Consider the following 26,600-nt stretch of genomic DNA (forward strand, 5'->3'; position numbering starts at 1 on the left):
TCAGACATAAAAATAGATTTAAAAGATAGTATAGTAATGACCCATGTATCACTACCTTGATTAAATAGGTGTTCACATTTCTGTGCATAATAAATAAATATACATATGTATAGGTATGTGTATACTTACGTATATGTACTTGTATACCCATGTATGTATAATAGATGTACATAAATATATGTATTTTGTTGAATCATTTGAATGTAAGTTACGCATGTAATGACAACTTACCCACTACAAATTAATCATGATTTCCTAAGAATAATGACCTTTTCCCATATAGCCAGATATTATATTGTAGTTTTGAAAGTTAACACATTATGTTATCTAATATCCAAGCCATAATTTAAAGTTTCCAATTATCTCAAAAATGTATCCTGCAAAATATATAATATGATACTATGTTGATCACATGGCTATGTTAGTAGACCCTCAAAATATCTACATATTGGAGATAGGTTTTTCTTATGGAGATTAGCAAGTAATCTGCAGAGCATTATTTTGGCTTCATTTCTTTTTATCTATTTATTTTTTATTTTAGAGAGGGCAAGAGAACGTGAGTGGGGGAGAGGGGCAGAGAGAGAGAGAGAGAGAGAGAGAGAGAGAGGATCTCAAGCAGACTCCATGCTCAGCATAGAGCCCAATGAGGGGCTCGATCCCATGACCCTGGGATCATGACCTGAGCTGAAATCAAGGGTCAGACACTCAACTGGCTGAAGTCACTTGGCTTCATTTCTGAAACAACTTTTTACTTAATAGTTGTATTATGTTGAAGCCTGGAGAATGGTGGTTTTTCTAATAATACCATGTTTTCTGCAAGATTAAGTACTGTTCTATAAAAAAAAGTTTTCTCTCATCAACCAGGAATGCACCATAGTTCTCTTGTATGTGAAAGGCAGGATAAATACTTAATTCTTTCCCTTTACTTACCAATTTTCATTGTTAGGAGTTGGTTTAATACTTACAGTGCTGTAATTCCATTCCAGTGTAGTCATTTTTAAAATACTTTGTTTTTAAGTAAAAGATAAAATTGCTCTTTTGCTTTGGGAGCTGAAATAGTCTTCATAAACTTACAGTTGTTTTAGATCTTATCCCTTTGGTTGATGGATCTGAAGAGATTGTCATTTTTATCTTATTCTGCAGAAATTATCCTATCAGTTAAAATTGATGGAAAGACCCATCTTTTTTTCCCTTTTCATCTTTTCAAATAAAGAATGATGGTAAGAGGATAATATAGAGCATTTTGAATAATCTTCCTTCTAATATCTTAATTAGTCATTTTTGATAGAGAGGAAGATTTTTGTAGCGGTTGTTGATCAGTAGGATTGATTTAATTAATAAAGACAAAGATTTATGGAAATGCTTTGAATGTTATGGGAATTAAGTTAAATTTGAAGAAACAATCTGGAAGTTATGTCACTTACAGCACTCTACTTGGAGTAACCAGTATGACTCATTTTGATGGTCCATCTGTTATGTCAAATCTCCTTTGTATTAATGTATATTTCATATCTCCATAGTCAGAATGCTTTAGACGTTGGAAGCTGTACTTTTTCCATCCTGTGGCTTTCCATTGTAACAAGAACATACCACTTGCCTTAAAGAATATTATAGTTATCTGTATCATTGTCTAGCAATTAATTCTAGAAAACCACAGTTTACTATGATTTCATAATTTTGACATACATTTTTCATTTGATTTTATTTGAACTCCCAAGTTTGTGTTTTTATGGTAAGATTAAAAATTTTTATATTTATACCTTCTTTTTTGTGTTTCTAGAGCACTATTTGTATAACGCTACGATATAATTTATCTTGAAGTAATCATTTATTTAAATACTTGTCTTTCTACCTAACCTCTGAGTTCCAGTTTACATTATTAGGGTTCACTCTTGGTGTTGTACATTCTGTCAATTTTGGCAAATATGTAATAACATATATCCACCATTATACAGAGTAAGTAGGTTCGCTGCCCTAGAAATCCCCTTTGCTCTACCAGTTCATCCCTACCTTCCTCAACCCCTGGCAACCAGTTATCTTTTTTACTGTTTCCATAGTTTGTTTTATTTTCCAGAATGTCACGTAGTTGGAATCTTACTGTATATAGTCATTTCAGATTGACTTCCTTCAATTACTAATAAGCATTTAAAGCTCCTCCATGTCTTTTCATGCCTTGATTACTCATTTCTTTTTAGTGCTGAATAACATTCCATTGTGTGGACATACCATAGTTTATTTGCCATTTGTGTATCTTCTTTGATGAGGTGCTTGTTCAGATCTTTTTTCCATTTTTTGATTGGGTTGTTCATTTTTAAATTGTTGACTTTTAAGAGTTCTTTGTATATTTTGGATAGCAGTCTTGTATTAGGTGTTTTGTAAATATTTTTTCCAAGTCTATGGCTTGTCTTCTTATTCTCTTGAAAGTATTTTTGAAAATCAGAATTATTTAATTTTAATGAAGTCTGAGTTATCAATTATTTCTTGTCTAGATCATTCCTTTGGTGTGTATGTAACATTTTAAAATATACAAATTGATGTTCTGTTGTATTCTTAATTCAGTTTCACATTGGATGTTGTAATCTCTTGGAGGGAAGATCTTTATATGAGAACTATTTTATGAGTTTTAGGATCTCTTTCATTTTTTTCTTGAATCTCAAATGAAGCTTCTTAACCTCAGTCTAAGATCTGGAAGGTTTATGGATAGAATTCAGAGAGTATGTGAATTTAGGAAAAAAATTACATCTTTATTTTCTCTAATCTCTGATGAAAAATTTCCTTCACTTATGAAAATGTAAAATAAAATAGTGAAATATTAGCTGTACTCCTGAGTTTATGAACAAATAAAAATAATAGATGTTTTCACATTTCTATCTTATTCACATAATTCTCCCAGTATTGCTTATGGTTCAAAATTATAGTAGATACTGTATTTTAATAGATAACAAAAAAAAAAAACTAAAAAAAAAAGACATACACTGTATGTCAATTTTTAAAATCTTATGTATTTTACTTTGTCTTAAAAATATATTATTCTGAGAAAGATGTTCCTAGGCTTTACCATATTGCTTAAAAGGTTCATGGCACTAGAATGTTTAGGATCCTGTTAATCAAAAAGGTTTATGCTCTCTAGAGACTCCATTCACATTGCCTGGCTCAGTCTTTGTGATTAAGTTAACAAGGGACAGTCCTTACTCATGGCATCTACTGGTGTGATAGGGACTTAAAGCAAGGAAGGAAAATCCTTTGTGGAGTAAGGACAGAATGCTAGGAGATGAATATTTACTTGGTTTCGACTATTGGGGAAAGTTCTTCAAAAGAAGTCAATTCTAAATTGGAACTTAAAAGATGATTAGTTAGGAAATAATGATTCTGTGTCTGGTATATAAATAAATATTAGTTGAATGAATGAGGCAAGAAAAATATGGCATATTTGGCATAGATTGTGAAGCAGGGTCTATACAGTGGACTCATCCGTTTATCATGTGGCAGATACATTTTTCAGTGTGTCATCATTTCTGCAGCATTTTATAAATGCTTTGTACATGTTTAAATATTTGAATTAAATGGAGGATTCATAACTCAGCAACCACTCACAAAATTGGTTTGCAAAATCTTTCATAGAAGATAGTGGAGATTTCATGCAACTGCTTGCAATTCATCTTAGTTATTTACTGTTCAGCTCTGAGTGTCTTTGCGATTCAGAGTATGACTGTTATTGCTTGAGTATAAGCAAGTGTATCTATAAAAGATTCAATTCTCAGTGATTTGAAAGCCTTGACTTTTTTTTTTTAAGCTGGTCACTATCTGAATTTTTACTTATAGAATGATATTGGGTTTAGCTGTGGCTGCTATTACCCAGCTCCTATGTGACATTTTATTTTACTTGTCTAGTTTCTGTATTATATTGCTTGTTTTATCCTAACCTTCTCAAATTGAGAATGCATATGAAATGTTTGAAGCAAGAGGCTGCATTGCCCTTTGTAAATGCACGGATTCCTTAGTAATTGTTATTTTTCCCCTGTAGTTATTTACATTATAGTTTAAAAAAATATTTTTGGGAGAGCAAATGATGTATTTTCTATTGATCTTTAAATCCTCCTATGTTATAAAATGATATATTTTCTGCTCTCTGGTTGAAAAAGTTTTATTAGTTTCTGAACTTTTATTAATTGGTATTTTTTAGAAAGGTGTGTAATTTAAATGGGCATTAAAACAGTACTTATAATTTTTTACTTAAATTGATCTTTTCAAAATACAACTTGTAGATCCTCTAGTAACACCTTCCAGTTTTTCTTTAACATGTATCCATACATATTTCTAAATTTATTTATATCAATAAGTTTTAACTGTTTTGCTCCTCCAATAATTCTCTTATTTAGTTAAAGGCTTTTTCATGGGGTATGTAGTGTGGCCAATAATAACAGTAGCGCTTGTTAGAATACTTTTTACAAGTTTAGGGAAGTTCATTAAAAAATAAGCAGAACAAAACATAGCAATGTTTATTGTGTGTTTTTGTTTTTAAACCTGATCATTCTGTAACCACTTTACCTGAACATATCCCTGTTATGCTTAACAATATAAATAAATTTCTTAGTCTTTTTTTTTTTAGAGAGGCATATTTTCCGATGACAGAATTATTAAGATGTCCTAGACATACATCAGGATTCAAGGAGAAAACCAGACCTGTTGTCCACCTTCTGAGAAATTTTAAAAACAATGTAAAATGTACATGATGAAATAACAGTCCGAAGTGAATTAAGGAGAAAATGTAGGTTGTTTGGGTGGTATGCAGTTCGGTTTTGTATGGGACCTATTCAGCAAAGAAATTAAGGGATGCCATTAAATAGCGTTGTGAAACTTTTAGTTCAGCAGCTGCATTCAGTTTGTTTTTCAATTTACCCTTCCCATTCTTGTTTATTAGCTGTGACTCTGAGTCCTGAATTAAAACAAATATTTTAATGGCAACATTTATGATATGGTTTGAAGTGCCAGAGAGGCCTCTGGTGCTTAGATCTGGGTAGGTTCAATATGGGTGGTGTAAATTTGTTGGTTTCAGTGATTGAGATACACAATGAGTAACATTTTCTCAGGAGCTTTTTTTTTAAATTAATAAACTCCAGTTTTGGGGGGCAGTTTCAAGTTCACAGCACAATTGGAAAGTACAGAAAACTCTCTTATAATCCGGCCCCCACTCCAAACCTCCTACACTATTGACATTCCACACCACAGTGGTAGATTTGTTACAGTTGATGAACATATATTGACCCAATCATTATCAACCAAAGTCTGTAGTTTACACGAGGGTTCACTCTTGGTGTTCACATATTCTCTGTGTTTTGACAAATTAATATTGACATATATCTACCTTTATAGTATAATACAGGATAGTTCCATTGCCTAAATGTTTTTCATCATGTTTGGGATGTTATTATTTCTTTAAACATCCTTTCTACCTTTTTTCCCCTCTTTTCTCCTTCTAGGACTCCTGCTACTCACAGATTAATCTTGGTGGTGTCTAATAGGTCTCTGGGGCTCTATTCATTTTTCTTCTTCTTTTTTTCCCCAAACTCGATAATCTCAGTTGATTTCTTCTTTCAGGTTCAAAACCACGATTTAAGCCCCTCTATTGAATTTTTTATTTTAGTTATTGTACTTTTGAACTCTGGAATTTCTATTTGTTTCCTTTTTTTATAATATTATCTCTTTATTGATATCCTTTGCTTGGTGAGACATTGTTCTCATACTTTCCTTTAATCCTTTTAACATGCTTTCTCTGCATCCGTGCTGGCATTTGGTATTATTGCCACTTTAATTTTATAAATACTAGATGGGGACCTCTGTAAGAGAGGTCATTTGGAAATCTTTTTTCCCAGTCAGAAGTTTGTATTTTTATCTTTTTAACAGAGTCTTTTGCAGAGGAAAATTGTTTACTTTTTGTCAAATCCAATAAAAAATATATCAGTTGTGTTTTTGTGTTCCTGCCTAAGAAATGTGCACCAGTCTGGGGCCTGAAGATTTTTCTCCTATGTGATTTTCTGATAGTTTTCTAGTTTTACATTTTGTATTTAAATTTATTTTTATTATTTTTTTTGTTTTTATTATTCTTTTAATGTTTATTTTATTTTTGAGAGAGAGAGAGAAGGAGGAGCAGAGAGAGAGGGAGACAGAGGATCTGAAGTGGGCTCCGTGCTGACAGCAGAGAGCCTGATGCAGGGCTCGAGCTCACAAACCAAGAGATTATGACCTGAGCTGAAGTCGGATGTTCAACTGACTGAGCCACCCAGGCACCCCTACATTTTATATTTAAATTTATGATCCAAATTCATTGTTATTTTTTGTATAATGTATCGGATTAGGTCATGGTTATTATTTTTTGGCTTATGGATATCCAGTTGATACTTTATTATTTTTTCAAAATTCCATTCTTTCTCTGATGAGTTTCTTTTGTACTTTTTCATTAAAGTAACATACTTCTGTTGGCTATTTCTGGATTCTCTGATGAAGATGACTTTTTAGCTGTTTTCTGTATGGGAATATCTGTATTTTGCCCATGATTTTCAGGCATGTTTCAACTAGGTAGTTTTTGACAGTTACTCATTAATTTTTCAGCAGCGGTTAACACTCTTACTTTGTTCACAGCTTTTAGTATTGTTACTCTTGATCCTCTTGATTAGTTGGGTACAGAGTTGAATTTTTGGGGGGCAGCATTCTAATCTGTAGCGTCAGCTCACTGAAAATTTTCGAAAAGGTTGCTGTGTTCTCCTTGCCTTCACATATTGTGGGTTCCTCTTCCTCTGGCTGTTGTTCTGCCTGATGTAAGAGCTACTATTTTTATTTATGTTTTTTTGTATTGAACTTTGAGATAGATTTTTTAAAACTCTGGGGTTTTTCTGTTTTGTTTATTGGTTTTGTTTTTGTTATAGGGTTAAAACAGCAGTCTCTTTTGAGTTTACAAATTCAACCCAAAATCCTCTTTGCTGGTCATATGAGTGGGTAAAATGTTCTCAGGGACCCTAAATTTAGGCAGTAACCTGTGTACATCTATTAGCTTGGGCTGCTGTAACCAAATCCCATAGATGTAGTAGCTTAAACAACAAAACCTTTTTTTCTCACAGTTACGAATGCTAGAAGTCTGAGATGAAACTTCCAGCTGATTTGGTTTCTAGTGAGGTCTTTCTTCCTGACTAACAGTCACCTTCTCAATGTGTCTTCACGTGTCCTTTCTTTGGTGCAAGGAAGTGGGGACAGAGAAAAAGAGCTAGTTCTGTGGTGTGTGTGTGTGTGTGTGTGTGTGTGTGTGTGTGTGTGTGTGTGTGTGTGTGTCTTTTAAATTGAAGTATCATCAACATACAATGTTATATTAGTTGCAGGTGTATAACATCTTGATTTGACAATTCTATACATTACTTGGTGCTCACTATAATAAATGCAGTCACTATCTGTCATCACACAATGTTATTACAATAATATTGGCTATATTCCCTAAGCTGTACTTTTCATCTCCCTGACTTATTTATTTTATAACTAGAAGTTTGTACCTCTTAACTTTTATCCATTTTTCCCATCCCCCTTACCTCCCCTCTGGCAACCGTCAGTTTGTTCTCTATATTTAAGAGTCTGGTTTTTTTTTGTTTGTTTTTGTTTATTTGTTCATTTGTTTTACTTTGTAGATTCTACATTTAAGTGAGATCATATGCTTTTATCCTTCTCTGTCTTATTTCACTTAGCATAATACCTTCTAGGTCCATCCATGTTATTGCAAATGGCAAAATCTCATTCTCTTTTATGGCTGAATAATATTCCTTATTTTATATGTAAATATATATAACATCTTTATCCATTCATCTATCAGTGGACATTTGGGTGGCTTCCATATCTTGGCTATTATAAATAATGCTACAGTAAACATAGGGGTGCATATATCTTTTTGAATTAGTATTTTTGTTTTCTTTGGGTAAATACCCAGTAGTGGAATTACTAGATCATATGGTTGTTTTAATATTAATTTTTTTTAGGAACTTCCATATTGTTTTTCATAGCTGTTACACCAATTTACCTTTCCCTCCAATAGCGTACAAGGGTTTGTGGTGTCTCTTCTTATAAGGACACTAATCATACCAGATCAGGGTCTCAGCCAATGACCTAATTGAAACTTAATTACTTCCTTAGAGACCCCATCTTCAAATATAGCCTGGGTTTTTAGAGTTTCAATATATGAATGTGAGGGCTGCACAGATATTTAATTCATAATAGTACATATATAGAATCATTTGGTTACTCTTAGTTTTTAAAAGACTCTTATTTGGTCATAGTCCAATTCTGGGTTATTCTGTTTGTGATTATTGTATCATACTTTTTCCATGTGTTTAGTTTCATTTTAAGATAAATATTTTAGGGGCGCCTGGGTGGCTCAGTCGGTTAAGCGTCCGACTTCAGCTCAGGTCATGATCTCGCGGTCTGTGAGTTCGAGCCCCGTGTCGGGCTCTGGGCTGATGGCTCAGAGCCTGGAGCCTGCTTTGGATTCTGTGTCTCCCTCTCTCTCTGCCCCTCCCCCGTTCATGCTCTGTCTCTCTCTGTCTCAAAAAAAAATAAACGTTAAAAAAAAAATAAAAAAAAATAAAAAGATAAATATTTTATAAGAAATGTTAAATGTTAATGATCTCTTCATCTTGTTTGTGTTGTCCAAAAGTATATAGCCTGGCACAACTTTACTGCTTTAACCTGTTCTTCTACCTTTCCTTCCAACATTTAGCCATACTATTTTTCACCTCCTTAAACATTTTACATCACTTTTCCTCCACCTGAAATCCTCTTTTGCCTGGGCAACTCTTATTTATCTTTCGAGTCCCATTTTTTATGTATTATTTTGTGAAGACCTACATGACCCTAAACAAAATATCATGTTCTCCCCGCCCCCACCTTGCTGCTTAATTGGGCAAGTAACTTAATACGCTTGGATCCTCCCTAGTACTTCAGTTTTCTCATCAATGAAATGAGAGGGTAATAATGGTATCCAAAACAATACCCAAAACATAGGGTCACCTCCAAAAATTTAGCTGTTGATGTTTTCATTATTATTAACTTCCCTCATCCTAGTTTAAATTTTATACCCATCAAGAGTATTCTTTCAACATGTTTTCTGCTATAGATAAGCTTTTACTTCATACCCAGGTATTTATTATTAGCCTGGTAATTTTCACATAATTAATAAGTAAACACTGAATAATTACACTTATTATTTTTTTCTATAATTATTATTATGAAAAAACCATGGCAGGGCAGAGATAAGGCACTAATTCAATGTGATTACTCATTTGTTGAATAAAACTCAGTTATTTCTAATTTGTAGTTTGAATGAGAATTGTCTTTTTCCCTATGAATTGTAGAAGTGATCCCTGATGCCAAATTGTATAAAATGAAGAAACATATCACACATCCTTAAGATTGAAATATGTAACATATATTAAAAATATCTTGTGGAAATTAAATCATATTTGTGTAACTAAGTAAACTAGATTGGGGTATTAAGTATATTACCTTTGACATAAAAGAAGATAAGCATTTTTATTAATCAAATTGGAAATTAGAAACATAAAAAAGAAATTCTTGGGGTGCCTGGGTGGCTTAGTCGGTTAAGCATCTGACTCTTGATTTTGGCTCAGGTTATGACCTCCCAATACATGAGTTCAAGCCCTGCCCATGTCAGGCTCTGCACTGACAGCATGGACCTGCTTAGGGATTCTCTCCTTCTCTCTCTGCTCCTCCTCTGCTTGCTCTCTCTCTCAAAATAAATAAACATTAAAAAAAAGGAAAGGAAATTCTCAACTCTCTGCAGTAAGCCTGACATTTCTAAAACAGACCTGTTGTCTTTAATTTGGTAAATAATTGATCTATTTTCCAGAGGCATTATTTCTGCCAGCTGAGTAGCTGAGAGCTGTGAAGTACAGCACATCTACATTTTAAATAATTGCCCTTCCTTGGCAGAGAAATTGCTTTTCCATCCATTAATAAGAGGAAAATTAATGTTGGGTCTGTAGTAAAGTAGATTAAACATGTATCCCTTTGGATGCTTGACTGCATCTTTAACAGACTTGAAATTATTCTGGTTACTTAAATGTTGTATATTGAAAGGTGATGGTGGTCGTGGGTTAATCATTAAAAAAGTTTAGGTTGGATTTTTTTTTCTTTTGCACAGAGTTTCCCCCATTGATCACAGTAAGTGGTCAGAAAAATACCTTGTCTTGATTTTTGCTAACATCTATAATGCCTCACAGATTTACAGAATTATGTGGCTTCTGAGTTTTCCTCTCATCCAACAGCTTCTGGTTTATTACCGCCAGTCATTTATACTATATCACTAATAATTCAAAGGCAGCTTGAAGAGTTTATTGCTTTTTTTTTTTCCCTAAGAAGGGGATGTTTCCATTATAGATTTGTAATTACTCTCCTCTGTTGTCATCTTCCAAAATGACATATCTTACTCACATAATGGATTACTCCCTGAAGGATTTGTTCTTTTTGCTCTCTGTTCATTGTGGCACAGGCCTTATATGAGAATTAGTGGTAACTTTTCAGGTTTGACTTATCATAAAGTACAGTAGGCATCATAATTTCGGGCCCATGCTGGTATTGTGGTCCCATCAAAATGTTTAATTCCTTTTAAAAGCAAAAAAATAATAATAGTAATAAACTTTTAAGTTAATGGAATACTTTAATATATTTTTAAAACCAGCAACTGTAATTGTAAAATATAATTGTAAATATTTTTTTTCATGGAAGAGGAGGTCCATAAAGGCAAAATTGCCCAGGGCCCATGAAAGTCCTAATGTAGCCCCGGGTCCTGGGTATCCATTAGTAAGGAAAAGCCCTTCTCTTTCCCCACCACCATTGCCACAGTATTTCTAGTTAATTAAACAGAGATGCCCAATTCACACTAAATGAACTAATGAAAGATGTGAATACATACATTGGCATACTATGAAAAATGAGGTAAATGCATACACAAACACACACACACTTGTAACACTATAGCTACCCATAACAGATGTAACTATAACAGTATTAAATTTTGAAGAATGTAAAGAATATCTGTAGCCAAGTACATACATGCAAAGTGGCCAAGGGTGAATTAAACTTTTTCTTATCAGGACAACTTTAGTGGTTGTTAAGCAGTGAAGTACTTGAATATTTATTGTCCCTTCTGCTTTCCTGTCCTCTGGAATGCTCTGGCCCTCCCCCAGATTCAGGCTTGTTTCAGTGTTCTCATTCAGATTTGTTTATACTCTTGCCATGCATTATTTTGAACAGTACTTTGAAAGCAGTGAAAATATGTCTCAAAAACACATATTTGAAAACACATATTTCAAAGGACATATATTACATCCAGTCGGGTGGGTACCTATGGTGGGAAGGGATGGGAATGAGGACTGGGTGCAGGAATGGAGGATGAATAGGAGAATGTAAAAAACAGTAGGCCGTGTTAGTATTCAGAATTAATATAATGGGTGTTACAAAGTCTTTAGGGTACCAACAGTATGGAAAAAAATAAAATTCGTGGGACGTGGGTGGCTCAGTCGGTTAAGCATCCGACTTCGGCTCCAATCGTGATCTTGCAGTTCATGAGTTCAAGCCCCGGGTCGGACTGTGTGCTGGCAGCTCAGAGCCTGGATCCTGCTTCAGTTTCTGTGTCTTGCTGTCTCTGCCCCTCCCCCTGCTCACATTCTCCCACTGTCTCTCAAAAATAAGTAAACATTAAACAAATTAAATAGTCAAATTATTCTTCTCTAATTTAAAATGAACTCATCTTTTGGTTTTCCTTTTGTTGCTTTGATGGTTTCAGGGAAGTTTCTGATGGTTATTGTTTTGGTCTCTTTTTTCAAATCCTATCTTTTTGATGGGCTAAGAAGCCACTACACTAATCTGTGTAGATATAGATGTATAGAGTTAGGTTGTGCAACAAATGCCTACCTGCTCAGAAATCTTTGTTATGTGTTAGCGGTTGTTCTTATAAATACTCTTTCTCAAACATAATTAAGGAGTAATGTTTTGAAATAGATCAGATAGGTAAAGAAAACTAATTTCCAGAGACACTTGGTAATTTGCTAATATTTGATATATTTGCAAATATACCCAAAATAAAAATGCTAAATGATGAAAATTTTTATTTTTCATCTAATACTTTTTTGTTCTATAGTTCTTTCTTTTAAAAAAAAAGATTTTATTTTTTTTTAAGTAATATCTACACCTAACATGGGGCTGGAACTTACAACCCTAAGATCAAGAGTTGCAGGAACCACTGACTGAGCCAGTCTGATGCCCCTGTTACATAGTTTCTGATCTCCACTACTAGAACCTTGATTGAACTCTGTTATACTGTCATATATGTGCTCTGGAATACATGATTTGTGGTGCTTTGACCACCCATTTTGCCAAGCTACACATCTGAGACTCATTGACCTCTTTCTTGACTCCTCACTATGTATCTGTATTTCTTATACATCCCTCTCTGGCTGCTGTGTTTTTAGATTTTATTGTATTTACCCCATCCCATCCCACAGGGGTAGGATTTTAACTTTCTTTCTTTTTTTTTTCCCTTTTGGAATTTTTATTGGAATTGTATTGAAAGTGTAGGTCCATTTGGGATAGAGAGATGGTATCTTTACAATATTGGGTATTTTTATCCACAAACATAGTATATCCTCCCATTTATTAAGTTGTCTTTTAACATCTTGCAACATAGTATATCCTTCCATTCATTTAGTTGTCTTTTAGCATCTTGCAATAAAAATTTATAGTTTCTACATAAAGGATTTGCCCATCTTTGTATTAGAATTATTCTTAGGAGCCTTTCTTTCTTTTTCTTTTTCACATTAACAGGTATTATTATTATTATTATTCTCAAGTTAGTTAACTTTATAAAGCGTAGTCTTGGCTTCTGAAGTAGAACACAGTGATTAATCTCTTATATGTGACACCCAGTGCTCATCCCAAAGAGTGCCCTCCTTAATGCCCGTCACCCATTTAACCCACTCATTCATGGATTTTAACTTTCTAACTACTGTGTTTACATTCACTGTATGTAAAACCACCAATTTTACTCTTACCCTTATTTTTGTTTTGGTTTGTATTCATTTTTATTGAACTGTAGCTTACATACAGTAGATTGCATAAATGTTAAGTGTCTAGCTTGGTGTACACACACACACACACACACACACACACACACCCCTGTATAAGCTCTACCCAGAAAATTTAAATGTTCTGTTTTACACATCCCTGAAGCACACTGAATGGCATTCCTTTGGAAATACTTAATTTCCAAATTTACCTTTCAATTTATATTTTATAGTCTAATACATAGAATATCTGTTCCAAACTGACTGATCTGCACGACATTCTCTTTACTTCTTCAGCCTTCTGCCATTTGGTCATATTTCACTTTCTTCTCCCTTCCGTCTGTCTACCGAATTCCTTTTAACCTCAATTTAAAATGTATTTAATTTTGAACTTCTAGCAGTGATTGTCTGTGATAGTTGTGTGTATGTGTGTCTGTGCCTGTAATTTGTCTTTGAGGATAGAATCTTGTATTGGTACATAATAAGGACAACACAAGCTAACACCTTTATCTTTAGACTTTTAAATCTGGTTTTCTCACTGTTTGTGGGCTTCAGTTATCATACCTGTTAATTGAAGTCAGTCATGCTATTTCTTATTTTTAAGACTTTTTAAAGCCCTTTTACTTTTTTTTTTAACATCTATTTATTTTTGAGAGGGACAGAGACAGAATGAGAGCTGGGGAGGGGCAGAGAGAGAGGGAGACACAGAATCTGAAGCAGGTTCCAGGCTCTGAGTTGTCAGCACAGGGCCCAATGTGGGGCTCGAACTCATGACCTGTGAGAACATGACCCAAGCCGAAGTCCACCACTTAAGCAACTGAGCTACCCAGGCGCCGCAACATTTTTTTTTTTAATGTTAACAGTTGGCATTAAAAAAGTTGTTTTTAATCCAAGTTCGTTAACATATAGCATAATAATGGTTTCAGGAGTAGAATTTCATGATTCATCACTTACATATAACACCTAGTGCTCATCCCAACAAGTGCCCTTCTTAGTACCCATCACCCATTTAGTCCATCCCCCCACCCAACACCCCTCCAGAAGCCCTCAGTTTGTTCTCCGTATTTGAGTCTCATATGGTGTGCCTCCCTCTCAGTTTTTGTCTTATTTTCCCTTGCCTTCCCCTGTGTTGATCTATTTTGTTTCTTAAATTACACATGAGTGAAATCATATGATATTTATCTTTCTCTGACCAACTTATTTTGCTTAGCATGATACACTCTAGTTCCATCCACATAGTTGCAAATGGCAAGATTTCATTCTTTATGACTACCAAGTAATATTCCATTGTGTGTGTGTGTGTGCGCGTGTGTGTGTGTGCACGTGTGTGTGTATGCACGTGCACGCACACGCTCGCACAATCCATTCATCAGTCGACGGACATTTAGGCTCTTTCCATGATTTGGCTGTAGTTGATAGCACTGCTATAAACATTGGGGTGCATGTGCCCCTTCAAATCAGCATTTTTGTATTCTTTGGATAAATACCTAGTAGAGCAATTGCTAGGCCGTAGGGTAGTTCTATTTTTAATTTTTTGAGAAACCTCTATACTGTTTCCCATAGTGGGTGCACCAGTTTGCATTCCCTCCAGCAGTGCAAAAGGGTTCCCCTTCCCCTGCCTCCTCGCCAACATCTGTTGTTGCCTGAGTTGTTAATGTTAGCCATTCTGACAGGTATGACGTGGTATCTGTGTCATTATGGTTTTCATTTGTATTTCCCTGATAATGTGTGGTGTTGAGCATCTTTTCATGTGTCTGTTAGCCATGTGGATGTCTTCTTTGGAAAAGTGCCTCTTCATGTGTTTTGCCCATTTTTTTCACTGAGATTATTTGGTTTTTGGGTGTTCATTTTGATAAGTTGTTCATAGATTTTGGATACTAACCCTTTATCTGATATGTCACTTGCAAATATATTCTCCCTTTCCGTCGGTTGCCTTTTGGTTTTGCTGATTGTTTCCTTCACCATGCAGAAGCTTTTTATTTTGATGAGGTCCCAATAGTTCATTTTTGCTTTTGTTTCCCTTGCCTCTGGAGACATGTTGAGTAAGAAATTGTTGCAGCCAAGGTCAAAGAGGTTTTTGCCTGCTTTCTCCTCAAGGATTTTGTTGGCTTCCTGTCTTACATTTAGGGCTTTCTTCCATTTTGAGTTTCTTTTTGTGTATGGTGCAAGAAAGCGGTCCAGGTTCATTTTTCTGCATGTCGCTGTCCAGTTTTGCCACCACTTGCTGAAGAGACTGTCTTTATTCCATTGAATATTCTTTCCTGCTTTCCTTTCTTTCTATTCTTTCCTCAAAGATTAGTTGGCCATATGTTTCTGGATCCATTTCTGGGTTCTCTATTCTTTTCCATTGATCGGAGGGTCTGTTTTGTGCCAGTACCATACTGTCGTGATGATTACAGCTTTGTAACACGTCTTGAAGTCTGGGAGTGTGATTGCCTCCAGCTTTAGTTTTCTTTTTGAAGATTGCTTTGGCTATTTGGGGTCGTTTCAGGTTCTATACAAATTTTAGGATTGTTTATTCTAGCTCTGTGAAGAATGCTGTTGTTATTTTGATACAGATTGCATTGAATATGTAGATTGTTTTGGGTAGTATTGACATTTTAATAATATTTGTTCTTCCTATCCAGGACCGTGGAATCTTTTTCCATTTTTTGTGTCTTCTTCAATTTCTTTCATAAACTTTCTATAGTTTTCAGTGTATAGATTTTTCACCTCTTTGTTTAGATTTATTCGTAGGTATTTTACAGTTTTTGGTACAATTGTAAATGGGATCGATTCCTTGATTTCTCTTTCTGTCACTTCATTGTTGGTGTATAGGAATGCAACTGAATTCTGTGCATTGATTTTTTATCCTGCCGCTTTGCTGAATTCACGGATCAGTTCTAGCAGTTTTTTGGTGGAATCTTTTGGGTTTCTATATACAGTATCATGTCATCTGCGAAGAGTGAAAGTTTGACCTCCTCCTGGCCGATTTGGATGCCTTTTATTTCTTTTGTTGTCTGATTGCAGAGGCTAAGACCTCCAATACGATATTGAATAACAGTGGTGAGAATGGACATCCCTGTCTTGTTCCTGACCTTAGGGGGAAAGCTCTCAGTTTTTCCCCATTGAAGATGATATTAGTGTTGGGTCTTTCATATATAGCTTTTATGATCTCGAGGTATGCTCCTTCTATCCCTACTTTTTTAAGGGTTTTTATCAAGAAATGATGCTGTATTTTGTCAAATGCTTTCTCTGAATCTATTGAGAGGATCATATGGTTCTTGTCCTTTTTTTTATTGATGTGATGAATCATACTGATTGTTTTATGGATATTGAACCAGCCCTGCATCCCAGGTATAAATCCCACTTGGTCATGGTGAATAATTTTTTAATGTATTGTTGGATCTGGTTGGCTAATATCTTGTTGAGGATTTTTGCATCCACGTTCATCAGGGAAATTGATCTGTAGTTCTCCTTTTTAGTGGGGTCTTTGGTTTTGGAATCAAGGTAATGCTGGCTTCATAGAAAGAGTTCGGAAGTTTTCCTTCCATATCTATTTTTTGGAACAGCTTCAAGAGAATAGGTGTTAATTCTTCCTTAATGTTTGGTAGAATTCCCCTGGAAAGCCATCTGGCCCTGGACTCTTGTTTTTTTGGGAGATTTTTGATTACTAATTCAATTTCTTTATTGGTTATGTGTCTATTTAAATTTTCTATTTCTTCCTATTTCAGTTTTGGTAGTTTATATGTTTCTAGGAATTTGTCGATTGCCCATTTTATTGGTGTATAATTGCTCATAATATTCTCTTATTATTGTTTGTGTTTCTGCTGTGTTGGTTGTGATCTCTCCTCTTTCATTTTTTATTTTATTTATTTGGGTCCTTTCTTTTTCTTTTTGATCAAATTGGCTAGTGGTGTATCAATTTTGTTAATTCTTTCAAAGAACCAGCTTCTGGTTTCATTGATCTGTTCTACTGTTTCTTTTTTGGGGGGAGGGGGGTTCAATAGCATTGATTTCTGCTCTAATCTTTATTATTTCCTGTCTTCTGCTTGTTTTAGGTTTTATTTGCTGTTCTTTTTCCAGCTCTTTGACATACAAAGTTAGGCTGTGTATCTGAGACCTTTATTCCTTCTTTAGGAAGGCCTGGATTGCTATATGCTTTCCTCTTATGAGTGCCTTTGCTGCATCCCAGAGGTTTTGGGCTGTGGTGTTATCATTTTCTTTGGCTTCTATGTACTTTTTAATTCCCTCTTTAACTTCTTGGTTAGTCCATTCATGCTGCTTAGCTTACTGGGGTGGATTGTTGTGGGGCTTGTAGGTGTATATGCACATGCATGGGAGGGGTGAAAATGGCATCACCCAGCTACCCAGTCTCTAGTATTGGAACTTTGTTCTCCCCAATCAGCAATTGTGCACCCGTCCTTTGTCTCTGGCCTCTGTCTACTCCCTGCTTTTACACTGTCTGTGACCAAACCATCAGGTTGCCAGGAGGCACCTCCCTCTTGCGTTTTATCTCAGATGTGGCTGTGTTTCCCAGCCCCTCACTTCTGAGGGACTGCGGCTTTGACCCACTCAGATCCTCTGGGGGAGAGTCTCACTGAGCAATGGCTGAGTGCCCACCGCACCCAGGAATGTTCGCAGGACCATGCTGATGCCAATGCCCAGAGACTGCAGTTGGGTGCCAGCCTGCCCCAGAAAAAGTTCACAAGATCGTGTAGCAGCAGCATTTCAGGGATTATGGAAAATCGCAACACACATCTGGCACCAGGCTTCACCCTTAATGACCTTGTTCCATCACCAGTGAATGTGGTTGTTCTCTGGGGTCTGCTGGGCCAGGTGGCCACACAGCTTCTACCAAATATCCTTCCAGCAGTGGAACTGCTTCTCCCCATGTAGCCTGAAGACCTTCTGGACCCCACTCTGCTCCTGGGGATTTGCCCTTCCCACCAGGGCACTGCCAGGTATTGAGCTGTAGAATTTCAGACTCTGTGCTCCCCCTGTTTATAGAGTCTTAATCTAATTTAAACCCTCTCCTTTCTCCTTTCTCCCTTTTTAGTTCAGTCCCTGTGGCTGTTTCCACATTTCCACTTTCTCTCCAACTTCTTTTGTGTGTGTGGGGTGCTTTTCCCAAACTCTCCCCCCATCTCTGTCCTCTCTCCGCAAGCAAAAACAGCTCCCTGCCCTCCACGGCTTCTCTCTCCCCCATTTCACCTCTCTGTGCCACGTACTTGCTGAGTTCTGTAGTTCAGGTTGTGCAGATTGTGTGTTAATCCTCAAATCAGTTTTCTAGGAATGCAGGTTTAATGTTGATCTGGCTATATTTCATGGATGCGAAATGCAAAAAAAAACCTTCCGTGCTGTTCTGCCATCTTGGCTTCTCTTCCCATTCAAATTTTAGAATTTTTGTTCCAGCTCTGTTAAGAATGCTGGTGTTATTTTGATTGGTATTGCATTGAATGTGCAGATTGCTTTGGGTAGTATTGACATTTTAACAATATTTGTTTTCTGATCCATGAACATGGAATGTTTCTCCATTTCTGTGTGTCTTCTTTACTTTTTTTCATAAGCTTTCTATAGTTTTCAGCGTACAGATCTTTTACTTCTTTGGTTAGGTTTATTCCTAGGTATTTTATGGTTTTTGGTGCCGTTGTAAATGGGATCGATTCTTCAATTTCTCTTCCTGCTGCTTCATTATTGGTGTATAGAAATGAACCAATTTCTATATGTTGATTTTATATCCTGCGACTTTGTTGAATTCATGTATCAGTTCTAATAGTTTTTTGGTGGAGTCTTTAGGGTTTTCCACATAGAATGTCATGTCATCTGTGAAGAGTGAAAGTTTCACTTCTTTCTTGCCAATTTGTGTGCCTTTTAAATTTATTTTTGTTGTCTTATTGCTGAGGCAAGGACTTCCAACACTATGTTAAACAACAGTGGTGAGAGTGGACATCCTGTCTTGTTCCTGACCTTAGGGGGAAAGCTTTCAGTTTTTACCCATTGAAGATGGTACTAGCTGTGGGTCTTTCATATATGGCTTGTATGATCTTGAGGAATGTTCTATCTATCCCTACTTTTTTAAGGGTTTTTATCAAGACAGGATGCTATATTTTGTCAAATGCTTTTACTGCAGCTAGAGAGGATCATGCAGTTCTTATCCTTTCTTTTGTTAATCTGATGTATCATGTCAATTGATTTGTAGACATTGAACCACACTTGCATCCCAGGAATAAATCTTACTTGATCGTGCTACATAATTCTTTTAATGTATTGTTGGGTTCAGTTTTCTAGTATCTTGTTGAAAATTTTTGCATCCATGTTCATCATGGAAATTGGTGTATAATACTCATTTTGAGTGGGGTCTTTGTCTGGTTTTGGAATCAAGGTAATGCTGGCTGCCTAGAATGGATTTTGAAGTTTTTCTTCCATTTCCATTTTTTGAAACAGCTTCAAAAGAAGAAGTATTAACTCTTCTTTAAATGTTTGGTAGAATTCCCCTGGGAAGCTATCTGGCCCTGGAAGGCATGCTATTTCCAAGGCCCTTAGAGTTGTAAAACTCTGAAATTGTATGATATGTTTTTTTCCTGAATAAAGACAGGAGTCAAATTACTTTTCCCAATCTATACTTCCTTATCTTCCCAATTCTTCTACTTTATCTAAAAATTTTACGTTTTTGCCCGCCATGTTGTGAGGTGTACAATATGATAGGGTAAGAAAAACCATTCAGTTATGAAAGAAAATTATATTTTATAAAAATATTTAATCACTTTTATGCCTTGGTATCTTATTAGTGTTTTGTGTTAGTATTGTTCACTAATCGTTAACTTTATTAAAAGTGCATGGTTAAATCAAAAGTAATCAACACAAGTTTATTCTAAAATTGTATAGAAATTCAAAGGATCCTGAAAAAGGTGGGTGAATTTTGAAAGCTGAAACTACCTAAATATCTGACCTTCTCTAATTGTACAGTAATCTAGAGAGTATGGTGTTGGGCAAATATAGTTATAGGTGGATGGAATGGAATCCAGAATTTGATTAAACTCACATGGTCACTTGATATATGACCAAAACAGTAGGTGATTCAATGTGGATGGTATAGTTGTCTGAAAAAGTGTTGGTGGAACAACTGGGATATCCACTTGGGGAAAAAAATAAACTTTTACTTAATGTCATGCACAAAAATTAACTCTAAGTTGATCATAGACTTAATTTAAAATCTTAAACTGTAAATCCTCAAAAATAAAATAAAGGATTATATCATTGTGACCCAGGAGAGATAAAGAAAGAGGTTTAGGTAGGACACCAAAAACACAAACCATAAAATTGTTCTTCTTTAAATTAAGCACCTTGGGAAAGATATTGTTAGGAAAATTAAGTGGGATACCATAAAGTGGGAGAAAATATCATATATGATATATATATATATATAGATATATATATATACACACACACATACATATAATTATATATCATATTCATAAATATATATGTAGTGAAGGGACAAAACAATTAAAAATGGACAAAAGATTTGAACAGTCATGTCACAAAAGAAAATATGCATGTAGCCTTAACACATGAAAAGCTGTTCAACATCACCAATCACCAAGGAATATGGCATACTAAAACCATAAGAAATCATCAGATACTCACTGAAATGATTAAGATTTTGAAAGACTAACAGTATCAAATGCTAATGAGTCATGGGGCTCGTGAGAAAGTTAAAATGATACAGCTGCTTTGGCTAAACATTTTCAGTTTTTTTTTTTTTTATCAAGTTACACATACATATGAGCTAGCAGTTCTACTCCTAAATATTCACCTAAGAAAAATAAAAACATATGTTCACACAGACACTTGTTTTGAATCCTACTGGGGGTTTCTTTCACAATAGCCAAAAAGAGAAATAACTGCCGAATGGATATATAAATTATATGTCTTTATAATGGAATGCCACCCAGTAATATAAATAAATGAATGTAGTACTGTTACTCACAGTGGTAGGTTTAACAAGGTATTGTGTGAATCTATTTACATGAAATTCTTAAGTAGGCAATATTAATTCATAATGACAAAGCCAATGAGTGGTTCCCTGGGGCCAGGCAGTGGGGATGGGATGGACAGCAGGTGGACACAATAGAATTTTATCACATGTGCTCTATCTTAATGGCAGCAGCCTAGGTGTATATATACTTGTCATACTCATCAAACTGTAGTAAAATGACTGCATTTATTGTACATAAATTATATATTAAAGGTTAATAAAGTTTAGAAACTTTTCTGGAATCTGAGAAAAAATATATTCAGCCACTTGGAAAAAAAAATACACATAGACATGCACCACTTTCCTATATGTCTCTTGGATGAAAAGACCATTTAAAATAATAGTAGAATATTTAATATGAAGACCCATTGGATATAGCCAAAGATGTCTTCAGAACTCTAAATATGTCATGACGCTAAGTGAAAGAAGGAAAACAAAGTATTTGAATAAAGATGTAAGAACATTTAACGTTGAGACTCCTAAAAACGCAAGAGGATAGAAATAGTAAGCTATAAAATAAGTGAGCTAGAAACCCAATTATGATTTTAGTTTTTCCTACATGGAAAAAATTGGTAAGAACCATATCAGATATTTTGGTCTAATTTATCTTGATCGTGGCTATATGCAACTTTAGGAAGGGATAAAATGAATCATGTGTTTTATGTGTTCGACAGTGTGTACATCAGTGCCTTTAACAGTGTTTTTGAGCTTAAATTTTAGAAAGACTTTTACTATATCCTGGACCACAAATTTAGAAAAATACAGTGATGAGTTTGATTATTAGCATCTTTAAGCAGCTTAAGAAATCTGCTAACACTGACGCTGCCCACAGGGAGACTTTGAGACATTGTTTTCAGTATTCACATTTACTTTAAATCAGACTTTAATAGGCTATTATTGTGATTTTATGTATTTGAAGACCTAAAAGACCTTGATCAGTACTAGGGTTCTGTTTCTCTGCTTTTATGGTTACAAATTAGACTAGTAACTTTATTTTTTTTAATGTTTATTTATTTATTGATTTTTGAGAGTGAGAGAGAGAGAGAGAGAGAGACAGACAGACAGACAGACAGGCAGGGGGAAGGACAGAGAGAGGGAGACAGAGAATCCCAAGCAGGTTCTGCGCTGTCAGCACAGAGCCCGACATGGTGCTCGAACCCATGAACCGTGAGATCATGACCTGAGTTGAAATCAAGAGTCAGACAGAGGCTTAACTGACTGAGCCACCCAGGTGCCCCTGGGCTAGTAACTTTAAAAGATAATTAGATAATGTGTAAGTTTTTAATCTGTACAAGGACTGATGGGGAAGTATTAAATTCACAAGAATTAATATCAAAATATAAAATTATTATGAGAGATATATTTTGAATTCCTGTAAGGATTTCCATTTGCCCCAGCATATCAGTGTTTATATCTATTTTTGGAAGAGAGTGTGAATAGCTGGTAATTTGTTTTCCAATTCATATGTGTGCACGTGATAAAGAACCGTACAATTAGGGAGGTGTTATAAATAGGATACGGTAAAAAAGACCTACCTACTCATGTTTCCAAGATTTTATAACATATGCCCAGTAGAGGTTTGCTACTCTTTAATTTTGTCTTTTGGGCTAACCAGCTGACGCCCAGTTGAAAAGATTTATGTTCTTATGAGGCCACAAAAGCCTTAATGTTCAGTCTCCATCTACCTCAGATTTTGGAGAACGCCATGTACCATCAGCAGCTTCAGTCTCCACCCTCTAATGCTAATGATCATCTATCAAACTTGAGGCTGAGAGTGAGGGAGAGGAAGCTTCCAGATAAACACACAGCAGCGCCTAAACAGCTAATCACTCTAAGCTTCCGCTTCCAGGCCCTATAATTAGAAGTCCTTCTTTTCCTTGTATTCCCAGATGACGCAAATGCTTTTTGTGGCTTGGCACCTCATTTGGGGCGTGGGTTTTAGTTTATGGCCAGGCTAGAGTCTGGTTTAGTCTTCTGATGCTGCATAAATAGTTCTTAAGCCACAGTCTACTCTGTACGAGTTTTTCCTTTTATGTATATCTGCTTTTTAACTTGTTTTCTAGAAAAAAAAAAAAGCTTGTCTTTCTCCCAGCAGAATGTGTGCAAAAGAGGAAATTATAAATTAAAAGAAAACATGATTGTATAGTACTATACTAGTTATTTATTTCTTCTTTTTCTCTCTGCTCTTTTATTTTATTTCATTTTTTCTTACTATTTTAAAGTTTTGTCAAAAACGGTAAGTTCATTGGTGGATCACAGAAACTACATTTACATGAGGAAATGGGAAAAAACTTTTGGGATAGGATACACAGAAGATAATAAAGATACATTTTCAGTGGCCCATTTCTCTAAAAATCTGAATTCATTTTACATATTAGAAACCAGACAGATGTTGAAAATCTAGGAGCATGTTGAAAAGTGTACATTTGTGATTATCATTCACATGTGAAACAATAATCTTCTTAATATGGCTACTAGGGACTTTTATTGGAGTGCTTATTATGAGTAAAATACTGATATGATTCTAGAAGAAATGAAGTTTATCTTCAGTAGGTGAGTCATATATTTGTATTATAAATATGAGCTCATCATTTTCCTATCAGAATGTTTCAATTGAATTGTTTATCATGTGCAGAAAATAGTTTTGTAGTGGAAAAGTGATATCAGAACATAGTAGAATTGTGATAATTCAGACTTAGTATAACTCAGCAAAAAGTAGGAGTGAAGAAACATTGTTCACAAAAGGACAACTAAGCATTCATGCCCAACCTTAGAAATTTGTTGGTCGGTTAACAACAATAAGATGGACAGAATATAAAGTATGTCAGTGACCTCATGACCATAGCTGGTTACAGGGTGGGATCTAATTGTTATCTAAATGTTATCTAAATTGTTATACATTTGAAGTAGATCTCAATAAATAACACTTTTTTATTTTCTAAAATGTATTCTCTTGGAAATAGGCATCTAGTATGGTATTTTTTAATTTAACATCGTGACAAGAACTGTACCTTTTATTACCCTAGTAAATAAGAAGCTCAGATATACTTCATCTTTCTATTTAAATGCTTACCTTATTATCTTCTCACTAGTACTTAATATTCTTTCATACATTTTTTTTCAAAAGACAAAAGTTTTAGGAGTTAAAAAATGTGATTCTGCCTCCGGCACAGCAGAGTAAACTAACAAACCATTCTTCCTACAGAAAACAAATATAAATTCTGGACAAAATGTAAACAAACATGCACAAATTTAGATATGTGTATTATAGTTCCAAGAATGGCTGATAGAAACTTAAAGAGAGACACAAAAAAAGGAAATGGAAAAATTAAAATTGGATATTAAAAATATTGAAATCATACAGAAAAAGGGAAGAAAGCAAGAACAGAGAAACAAAGAATAAAAACAAGGAAACCATCAGAAAAATAATAAAAAGTAATAAAATGGTAGCTATAAACTCAACCAATAAGTTAGGCTAAATGTGAATGAACTACAAACACCAATTATAAGTCCAGAATTAGATTAAAAAAAAAAACAACAAATTAGACCTCAATTATTACCTAAAACAAAGTCATTTTTTTAATGTTTATTTTTGAGAAAGAGAGAGAGAGAAAGAGAGAGAGAGAGAGAGAGAGAGGCAAAGCATTAGTGGGGGAGGGGCAGAGAGAGGGAGGCACAGAATCCAAAGCAGGCTCCAGAGCCTGACATGGGGCTCAAACCCACGAACTGCAAGATGATGACCTGAGCCAAAGTTGGACACTCTACCGACTGAGCCACCCAGGTGCCCCTAAAACAAAGTCATTTTAAGTACAATTATATTGATTATAAAAGTGAAAGAATAGAAAAGTATATGCCATGAGTGCACCAGTCAAAACAAAGCTAGAGTGATGGTATCAGTATCAGAAAAGTAGACTTCAGAACAAGGAAATTACCAGGTTAAAGTGGGACATTATGATGAAAGAGGCAGTTCGCCAAGATGTCCTAAGAATCCTAAATGTGTGTGAACTTAAAAGTTTAGTATTTGGGAGCTATATAATAAACATATCCACAATTATACTTGGAAATGTTCAGTGTTCAGTTCAATTCAATAGTAGAACAAGACAGCAGGCAATCAGTAAGGATATTGAAGATCCTAACAACGCTATCAGTAAACTTGAATTAACTGACCTTTATAGAACACTCCAGGTGTTTCAAGTATACATGGAAGAGTCACCACAACCTCTTCTCAAATATAAAACAAGGTTTAACAAATTCCTTGTCGTCACTAAAAATTAGTATGTGAAAGATACCTGAAAAATACCCAAATACTTAGAAAAGCTGAACAATATATCTTTAAATATCCCATGAGTAAAAGAGGAAATATCTAGAAAACATTTAGAACTGAATGCAAAAGAAAAGGCAGTGTGTCAAAATTTTGGAATTCAGGTTTACAGGGAAATTTATATCAATATATGCTTACTCTGAAAAAGAAGAAAGTTCCTGAAAAAGTAATCTAAGCTTCCACCTTAAGAAAACAGAAAAAAGAAAGAGCAAATAAAACTAAAGCAAGGAAAATGAAGTAGCAGAAGATACTAATAGCAGAAGGAGAAAGATAGGAGAAAGCAGAAATTGAAAAAAGAAATCAGAAAATCAGTGCTACTCAGAATAGATTTCCTTGAAAACATTTAGCTAGAATGATCAAGAAAAAAAGAGGGAAGACAAATTGTTGATAACCTCAATGAAAAAGTGGACATCACCAAAGACCTTACAGGTATTAATAAAGGCCATTTCCTTGAGTTACAGAAAGTAATTCACCCAAGGACATTTAAATTAAGCCCCCAAATTTTACATTTTAAAATAATAAAATTTAAATTACAAAGAAATTAAAATAAAAATATTTAAAGGTATTTTTAAAAATTTTTTTTAACGTTTATTTATTTTTGAGACAGAGAGAGACAGAGCATGAACAGGGGAGGGTCAGAGAGAGGGAGACACAGAATCTGAAACAGGCTCCAGGCTCTGAGCTGTCAGCACAGAGCCTGACGCGGGGCTCTAACTCACGGACCGCGAGATCATGATCTGAGTCGAAGTCGGCCGCTTAACCGACTGAGCCACCCAGGCGCCCCTAAAGGTTTTTGTTTTTTTTTTTTTAAAAGGCCCATATAGTTTTACTGACAAATTCTACTGAAAATCTAAGTAGGAAATAATAGTGGTTTTCCGCAATCTCTCTCTTCAGTTTCACAAGACCAGCTTTAGCCTGATACTGAAAACAGACAAACTCGTGATTAGAAAGCTACAAACCAATAACCCTCAGGAACAGTCATGAAAATCTTAAAACCTTAGCTAATTGAATCCAGCAGCATATAATAAAGGATTTTGACCAGGTGGAGTTTATCCTAGAAATGCAAGTTTTGTTTGACGTTTGATTTTGTTTGACATTTGATTATTTACTAAAATTCACCATATTAATTGAGTAAAGAAAAAAA

The 26,600-nt window shown here is 35.0% G+C and overlaps 1 protein-coding gene across 13 annotated transcripts in view; it reads left to right on the plus strand.

The window, feature by feature from the left end:
- BCAS3 (BCAS3 microtubule associated cell migration factor) overlaps window positions 1–26,600 on the plus strand; it is a 614,170-nt gene that overhangs the window by 205,924 nt on the left and 381,646 nt on the right. The gene's annotated exons all lie outside the window — the stretch shown is intronic.

The sequence above is a fragment of the Panthera tigris genome, chromosome E1 (genome assembly GCF_018350195.1).
Source record: "Panthera tigris isolate Pti1 chromosome E1, P.tigris_Pti1_mat1.1, whole genome shotgun sequence".
Classification (NCBI taxonomy): domain Eukaryota; kingdom Metazoa; phylum Chordata; class Mammalia; order Carnivora; family Felidae; genus Panthera; species Panthera tigris.